The sequence below is a fragment of the Penaeus monodon genome, chromosome 3 (assembly GCF_015228065.2).
Source record: "Penaeus monodon isolate SGIC_2016 chromosome 3, NSTDA_Pmon_1, whole genome shotgun sequence".
Lineage (NCBI taxonomy): Eukaryota > Metazoa > Arthropoda > Malacostraca > Decapoda > Penaeidae > Penaeus > Penaeus monodon.
In genome coordinates, this window is record NC_051388.1 from 1,663,371 (window position 1) to 1,673,370 (window position 10,000).

General features: G+C 24.1%; 1 pseudogene; it reads right to left on the reverse strand.

The window, feature by feature from the left end:
• Nucleotides 1–6,272: 6,272 nt before the first annotated feature.
• LOC119597908 lies at nucleotides 6,273–9,964 on the reverse strand (annotated as a pseudogene).
• Nucleotides 9,965–10,000: the final 36 nt, after the last annotated feature.

Consider the following 10,000-nt stretch of genomic DNA (forward strand, 5'->3'; position numbering starts at 1 on the left):
AAATTGTGACAATTGTTGCTGTTTGCCAGAAATGTAGTGAGTGGTGGTAGAGATTTGGCAGTTACCACAGCCTCAGCAAGGGAATGGTTTTGTGCTATATGGGTGTCACCGCCAAGCATTAGGCCTACCACTACCATGCCAAACTCAATCAACAACACGGTCAGTGCAAGGCCAATCCATACTTTTGGAAAATTTCTTATGAGGCTTAACAGGGGTGGGTTTCAAATTTTTTTCCAATTGACATATATATATATATATATTAAAATATATATTATATAATATATATATATATATATATTTCTATATAAAATAAAAATTTTATTTTTATTATATTTATTAATTTTTATATATTATTTTTATATATAAATTTTTATATATATATATAATTATTATTATATATATATTTTAAATTTTTTATTTTTTTTATATTTAAATTTTTATCCCAAAAAGGTAAAATTTTATATTATAAATATTTATATAATTATTAATTATTATATATATATTTATAATATACAAAATTTGTTTGTGTGTTGGGTTTTTTTTTGTTTTTTTGTTTTTAAAAATTATTTACCTTTTTTTTATTATATTTTATTTTTTTATTTTTATATTAATGTTTGTGGTTTTTATGTATTCTATATATTTATTTATATATATATTTAAAAAATTTTTATTATATATTTTTTTTATATTTTATTTTTTTTAAAAATATTAATTTTTTTTTTTATTTTTATTATTTTAAAATTTTTTGGTTTTTATTTTTTATATTTTATTATCTATTTAAATACATAAAAATTATTTTATATTATAAATTTTATTTTTATATTTTTTATATAATTATTAAAATTTTTAAAAAAATATTATATTTTTCTTTTTATTAAAATTTTATTATATTATATTAATTTTATTAAATTTATATTATATATATTATAATTATTATTTATATTTAAAAATATTTGTTATTATATCAATTTTTTTATATTTTTTATTTATTTTTTTAATCCCTATTTTTGTATGGTTTTAAAAACTTATTTGATATTTATTATAATATTTTAATATATATTTTATTTATTTTGTATTTAAAGAAAAAATATTAAAACTTCCTTTTTATAAAAAAAATCTAAAAATATATATATAAAAAAATTTTATTAAAATTTTTATTATTATATAATCTTATGAGAAAAAAATTGTTATAAATTTTAAAAAAATTTTTTTAAATTTTTTAATTTATATTATTATATTTATTTTAATTTTGATATATTTAATATAATTTTATTGTTAAATTTTTTATTTTTTTTTTTTTTGTTGTGTTTTGTGTGTGTGGGGGTTGTTTGTTTTTTTTTTTTTTTTGGGGTTTTGTTTTTTATTATATTTATTTATTAATTATTTTTTATATTATAATTATTACATTTGTATTTATTTTTTATTTTTTTTTTAATTTAAAATTTTTATATTATTTATTTATTTTTTTTTTATTCTTTATATTGTAGTATTTTTTTTTATTCCCTTTTTTTATATTTTCTATTTTAAAACTTTTTCTCTTTATTAAATTTTTTCCGTTTTGTATTTTTTAAATTTTTTATTTTTAAAAATAATTATATTTTTTGGGTGTGTGTGTTTTTGTTTATGTTTTTTTTTTGTTTTGTGTTTATTTTTGTATATTTTATATTATAAAAATTTTTTTAAAAATTTTTTTTCTTTATATGTATTTATATTAAAATTGTGTTTTTTTTTTGTTTATATTTTTTTATTTTTTTAAAAATTTTTTTTTTTTATATTTTAGTTTGTTTTTATTTAAAATTAAAAAATTTTTGTTTTATTTTTTTGGGGTTTTTTTTTTATTATTTTTTTTATTTTTCTTTTTTTTTTTTTTTTTTTTTTTTTTTTTTTTTTGTTTTTTTTTTTTTTTTTTATTTTTTTTTTTATTTTATATTTTTATTATATTATTTTTTTATACTATTTTTGTTTTTTTAATTATTTAAATTTTTTTTTTTATTTTTTTCTTATTTCTATTTTTTTATTAATTTTTTTTAATTTTTTTTTAAATTTTTTTTTTTTTTTTTTTTTTTTTGTATATTTTAAATTTTTTTTTTTTATTATTTATTTTTTTTTTTTTTTATCTTTTTTTTTTATTTTTTTTTTTTTTTTTTTTTTTTTTGTGTTTTTTGGTGTTTTATTTTTTTTTTTTTTTATTTTTTTTTTTTTTTTTTTTTTTTTTTTTTTTTTATTTTTTTTTTTTTTTTTTTTTATTTATTTATATTTATTTTTTTTTTTTTTTATTTTTTTATTTTTTTTTTTTTTTTTTTTTTTTTAATAATCTATTTTTTTCCCCTTTTTTATTTTTTTTTAATTTAATTATTAATATATTAAATATTATTTTTTTATATTTTATATATATTATATTTTTTTATTTTATATATTATTTATTTTTTTTATTTTTTTTTTTTTTTATTTATATATATATATATAATAATTTTTTTTTTTTTAAATTATTTTATATTTTTATATATAATATATATTATATTTTTTTATATTTATTTTTTTATTATTATTATTTTATATTTTTATATATATATTTTTTATATATTGACTTATTTTTTTTTTATAATTTTTTATTTTTTTTTTTATATATTATAATAATATTATATAATTATTTATTTAAATATATTTATTATTTATTAAAATTTTTTAAAAATTTTAATATATATATATTATATATAATTTTTTTTTACATATTTTAAAATTATTATAATTATTTATATTTTTTTAATTAAATTTTTTTATAAATTTTTTTTATATTATTTTTTTATTTTTTTATTTTTAATTTTTTTATATATTTTTTATAATAATATTTTTTAAAAATTTTTATTAAAATTATAATAAAAATTTTTTTAATTAATATTTAAAAAAAATAAATTTTAAATTTTTTTTATAAAAAATTATTTTTTTAAATATTTTAATAAATTTATAAAATTTTAAATTTTTATTTTTGTATAATTTTTTTAAAAATTAAAAATTTTATAAAAAATTTAATTATTAAAAACCCCCAAAAATAAAAAAAATTTTTAAAATTTTTTTATTTTTTAAATTTTTTTTTAAAATTTTTTTTTTTAAATATTATTTTTAATAAATATATAAATTTAAAATTAAAATTTATTATATATTTTAAAAAATTTTTAAAATTAAAAATATAAAATTATTTTTTTAAAAAATTTTTTAAAAAAATAAATTAATAAAAAGCTAATATTTTTTTTAAATTTTTTTATAATTTTTATATTTTATAAACCATAAAGAAAAAAAAAATTTTTTTTTTTAAATTTTTAAAAAATTTTTTTTAATTTTTTTTTAAAATATTTAATTTAAATAAAATTTTTTTTTTAATACCCCAAAAAAAAAATTTTTTAAAAATTTTTTTTTTATTTTTTTAAAAATTTTATTTTATTATTTTATTTTTTTTTTTATTTTTTTTAATTTAAAATTAAATTTTTAAAAAATTTAAAAAAAATGAAAAATTTTTTTAAAAAATTTTTTGGAAAAAAAACCCTTTTTTTAAAATAAAAAATTTTTCAAAAATTTTTTAAAAAAATTTTATTTAAAAAAAAAAAAATTTTAAAAATTAAAAAATTAAATTAAAATGTGTTTTTTTTTTTAAAATTTTAAAATAAAAAAAAATAAAAATTTTTTTTTTAAAATTTTTTAAAATTTAATTTAATATTTTTATTTTTTTTTTTGTTTTAAAAAAGTTTATAAATTTATTTTTTTTTCTACTTAAATTTTTTAAAATTTAAAAAAATAATATATAAATTTTTAATAAAAAAAAAGATTTATTTTAATAAAAAATTTTTAAATAAAATAAATTTTTTTAAATAAATTTTTTTATTTTTTTATAAAAATAAAAATTTTTATAAAAAACAAAAAACAAAAATCATTTTTTAAAAATTTTAAATTATATTTTTTTAAAAAATTTTTTTTTTAAAATTTTTTTTTTTTTTTTTTTTTTTTTTTTTTTTTTTTTTTTTTTTTTTTTTTTTTTTTTTTTTTTTTTTTTTTTTTTTTTTTTTAAAAAAAAAAAAAAAAAAAAAAAAAAAAAAATTTTTTTTTTTTTTTTTTTATCTGCATTTATTATTCTTTGCAAACAGATAAATCGAAATAAAATACTTACTTAAACTCAGCACAGAAACAGATGAATTATGTGCAACTTGTGAGCAAAAGGGAAAGCTGCACGTTTCCATCTTTCCCTTTTTACATGACTAGTACAACACCATAGATTTTGCTGAATTATCTTTTTTTAACACAATGGTTACCAACCTCTAGCAGAACTTCAGCCAGTCTGCAGGTTTACTTCAATTTACTAACTGACACCATCTGCTAAACGCCACTAATTAGAATTCATTGGATTTTATTGAAATGGCAACTAAAAAATATATAACTAAATTAAGTCACAACCATTTTCTGTATCTATTACTTTCAGTATCACCTCATCAACAGTACAATGACAGTTACTATAGCTTCCATTATCCATCAACATCATTAGCACAAGAATATTTTTCATTCTTTCCACTAAATACTTACACGCTACACACAATTATTTCCATAACTACACCAAAAATCCTAAACACAAATTAAAGGGAGTATTTTCATCCATCACAAATGAAGTTCATCACTCACTACTGCCCTTGGAGTCTGCAGCTTTCTACACCAGAAACAATTCACACTTTTCGAAGCTTGATTTATACTGCCACAAATTACATCACTTGATATCATAAGACAATCTTTCTAGATCTGTCATTTGTCATATAGATAAGTCACACATTATATGACTGTTCCTAAATATTGTCTCTACTTACAAAAGTCAACCAATATCGTGGCACAGACTGATATCTATTTTTCAAAAAACATCTACTCTATTGTAGTTCCCAGCCTAACAACTTGGATTTCTCATATAAAAAAAAAAATTCTTCTGTGGTTTGATTGTCATAAAAAATGTAGACCTTGCAACAGTATTTATAATGAAATGTTCTTTATATCTATTCTTTTGTAAATTGAGATTTTCTATAATAGCCCTGTCATATTTTAATATTTCCTAGACTCCAAATGACATGTGAAACATCAATGATATGTGTACCACTCAGCATCCTAGATGGACAGGACTCTAGAAATAAACAAAAAAAGAATTCAAATTTGCATGTCAATAATAAAAGGAGCTACCTTCATGTTTGTATCTTACCACAAAGTCTTTCACAAGCATCAATTTACCTTTATAATAACATACAGCTCTGAATATCATGTCACTTTTGTAAGATTGGGTCCTGAAAGAGCTACAGAAAAGGTTAGTAGAAATGAGGGAAACTGTAAACAATAAGATCTGGCGGTAGATCTTCTTGTAGTTCAGAATACACTTAACATGTACTGAATTTTGTACAAGTTTCACGTACACTTTCTCCAAATATATCTGGAATAAAATTCTATACTTAAATCAAATGGCAGTCATACTCTTACATCTGCCTACATATGTGGATGGATATTACCAGCACTAATTACTCAAAAATATCACCTTCTAGATTTCAGTTATTCTAAAATGGCATAATGAGCCCTTGTACCTAACAGACTATGGTACATAGCTATTTAGCATCATTAAAGCTAATCTTTATTTTAAAAAGTTTCTAGACCAATATATGCTACCTCAGGAGTTCAGAACAAGAAGTTCAACCCGCAAATATCAGGTATATTAGGGTACATTTTATAGACAAATGTGTTGGTCACAAAATACTTTCAGATCTTTCAAAACATTGTCCTACTCACTCTTCACATGAGAAAATGATTCTACAAAATGACCGAGCACTAAATATCTGGAAAAAAATTTTGTGAAGGCACCAAAAATCTAGCTCAGTCTGTGCTATGCTTTGTCATAAGGACCATGCAGTTAATTCCACTTGAAAATCCTATGCTTTTCAAGCACTGCACTGAACACCTTATACTTGAAAACTTGGATTCAAAGGCGCAACAAGATCTCCTGAATCTTAAATCTGAAAATGAGATCGCACTCTTCAAGAATGAGGCCTCTTCTATTGTTACAGTTTGCTGAGAAAGTCACAATGCCTTGATTGCCCAACAACCTCACTCACAAGGCTACTATAAACTTTGCTAGTCATAATCCCATGCCTTAAGAGCTGAGGTTGATCTGCAGGAACAACTGTGATTCAGATCTCCCTCCAACTGCTGTCACAGCAACTCTCTCCTGCGATAAAAAAAAGAAGGCTAACATCGTCCCCATCTTAAAAGAGCCTCTCATGGTAGGCTCTGATGATCCCTGGGTGTTCGCTGATCAAATCCAGCACAAGGAGGAAGTTTTCTGTTCGCTGGTATGCAGATGCTTTGTCCTAGTCCACACAACCCAGTCTGCACAAGATGTGACAAGGCAATTAACCACTTTACATCCACCTGTCCATGATACTGAGAGAAGAAATCAATATCAAATCTAAACGATGCACTCAACTTCTAACAGTACAGTTCATGAGAATTTTACTACTCTGCTTCAGATTAATGACAATGCTACTGCTACATGTATGACAGTTTCCTACAGAATCCAGAAAGTAATAGCTTTAACACAGCCAAAAGTATCATAGAGAGAAAGCTGAGATACACATGTTCCCTAACAATCATTTCCATCCAAGTTCAACCATTTAAAGTAATAAAAAAATAAATAAATAAACAATGATTACATACCTCATTTGTGTGTTGTTCTTATCATTGATCTGCTTGAGGGACTGGGCAGCAGCAGTGATGGCCTGCTGGTCAAGCTTGTGGGTTATGACGACAACAGTCTCCATATTTTTCTCTTGGGCCCAATTGAGAGCAGCATCAACACTGACCTCACCAATCACCGTCTGCAATGGAGAATACCTTTCCTTATCCAGTGCCATTCCATCTTTCTCAATACCATATAACTAGTAGGAAAAACCTCTTAGGAAATAATACAGTACATGTCACACATTACAAGATATAACACACACCTCCTTGAATTTTTTCCACTAGCTGCAAGAGAGTTATTCCCTCTGTAACAGGCACTTCAGCTACTCCAGTGCCAGAGAAGGCCAGGGTGTTCACGGCCCGGGCAAGTTCCACACCAGAAGTGAGGGTGAGTACATTACGCAGCTCCTTCATGTCCTGTACCTGTTAGAGTGTACAATGTACAATGTGAAAATATGTTCAGGGCAAATGTGCTCTGCAGATAGCTCTAGATACAAGTATATGTAAACATACCTTGGAGAGGAAAAAACATCAAATGTGCTTTTATCTCTCTTTGATCTTTCTGACCCATCCGAAAAGGGTTAACTTTACAATATACAGTCACTTTAAGCAAATAAACTTGGCAAGAAGTAATCCTGTGTTAATAAAGATGTTTGAAATTTGGCAGACAAAAAATTACTAGCCTAACAAAATCCCCAAAAGGTACTGAATGTCTTACTTTATCCCTTCAAACTGTCTCTAAAAGAATACTCTTTGAAATTTTTGAGACTTCAAATATGAAGCTTTTCACTAAAAATACCTTTAACAAAAACTATGACTAAAAAAAAATCACACTCACAATAAAATGATAACAGAGCATTACACACATCTTCAATAACCACATTTTGGAATAAACCGGTATATTGTTAGTACTTACCTCCCCCTTGCCTTCTGGGTTACCTGTCCACACATGGCTTGTGCTCATGTAGCCTCGAACATCAACAACAATTGCTAACTTCTTTGCTGTCTTTTCATATTCTAAAATGCAAGCATTCAAAATAATACATATTATATAACGTAAATATTCTGAATAAAATCACCTATCAAGACTGGAACTCTTATCTAATAAAATACTCCATGTATTACCCTGACAGAAAACAAAGTAAAAATCCTAAGAGAAAAGACAGATGACATAAATACTACTTGCCTTTGAACTCCCAGCAATGAGCTTGTGAAGAGCATCAACAACACTCTGGTTTACTTTGGTTGACTTCTTGGGGGGGCTTTCGTAGGGGGTCTCTGGGACTTGCAGGACTTCTTCTCATACACTTTGCCACAGCCTCACTGGAATCTGACCACATACAAGAAATTTTACTCTTTGAGGCCCAAAATATCATAAAAAGCATACACACACAACACATGAACACACAAAATAAACTCCCATCTAAATATGAACCCCATATTATAAAGAAAAACATTGCATAATCTGGTATACATAGACAGAGAAACCAAATTACCCGGATGGGTGTTCATAAGCATGAAGAGCCATGAAGTAACAGTGGAGTCACGGGCTCGAAGCAACATCGAATGAGTTTAAACGGGCAACCAGCTTATTGGGAAGGACGTTGGTATTATCTGCACTCGGCTCAGCAGACCTGCCTTGGCCATGCGGTTTCACGCTAGCTACCCGCTGACTTCCATCCAGTTTGTCCACATGTGAGACCAACCTTAAAAACACAGTCTTAATGAGTCAACTGAAAATTCATCTTCGACAAAAAGCACTTTTAGCTTGATTATATTAAAAATTTCCAATGTATAATAAATCATAGGCATAACAGTGAACCAATACTTTACATTCAAAAGGTAGAATAATTCAAGGAGGTCTTACCTCAGGAGATTTGAGGCTCTGTGAAGGTACATCATCCAATGTCACTTCACTGTAGACTTCATGGAGCTTGTTCACCTTGTTGATCACTTGATCTCATCCCACTGTTTTTCCCCTTATCCTGTAACATGGGCGAGTTTCAAGAACCTCATTATTTTTAGTGCTTTAGTTTCAAGATACATTTAGAACTAACTACAAATATTCCAGGAATCTGTTTTACTTAAAAAAAAAACACACAAAACAATGAAAGTCAGCCACTAATCTTTTCACAAACAGCTGTGGTAATAACACTTTTGCTTTCTGCATCCATAACATATTTCATCACAAATGATTCATGGAAAAGAGAACACATAACTGTATAAGAACACACATTTCTCAATCAGAATATAATGCACATGTCAAAATCATCAGTTGCAACATACCTTTGGGTGACCATCCTTGTCTAACACTTGCATGAGTTCTAAAGTTCACTGGGGTTATCTTTTCCTGGTATTCTTGAACAGTCTTGTCCGTCCCATAAAAACATAGTGCAGAACTATTTGGCTCCCTTGTAACGATACATATTATTACGTACAGTACACTTCCTCCCTTCATGTAGCTTGTATCATATATTAATATTACTAGTGTATACAGAGGGTTATTTGTATAAAACATAAATACAAACAGTTTTCTTGAAAGTAATAATACTACAAAAAAACTTACATGAAAAGCAAAAACATAGTTTTCATTCATATATCATGCATGTTATTACATCCTGATAAGAACGCTCAAGAGTATTTTTGTTTTATAAACAAATTTGCACAGTATCAAAATGTTTTCCAAACAAACTAATCATTCTAATTTTCTTCAGATATTTCAAATGTCTTTGACCGAGTATTCACTATACCTCTTTCCCAACACTTACACATACATCAAGACAAATTTTTAAAAATCATTGCATATATAATAATGTTTTCTTGCAAATCAAAAAATCCTCTTTTAAACCAACACCTATTTGGGAGTGTGTCGTACCTAGAGGGATCTCCTTCAGCTTCAAATGAGCAAACCTGACCACATCGCGGTGAGTCCATCCATGGGCACTGAAGTGTCTAGTCACCTCCAAAGCCAGCCGTTTTGGTTCCCCAACTTCGGTACCATTCACCAACAGCACGGCGAAGACCACGTCCCATCCTGAGAAAATACTATTACTCAAGCTTCAAAGGTTTGAATACTAAATAGATTTCAAAAGGACACACAATGCAAATAATGTAAGATAATCATTCTGAGATGTGTATCAAAAAGGGAACAAAATACAGGCATTTTGTGCATGCATCGCATTTAGTTACTGAAGGGGGAGTACAGGATTGTGTGCATGACTGTATTTGCATGGTGTGTGTAGGTGTGTGTGTG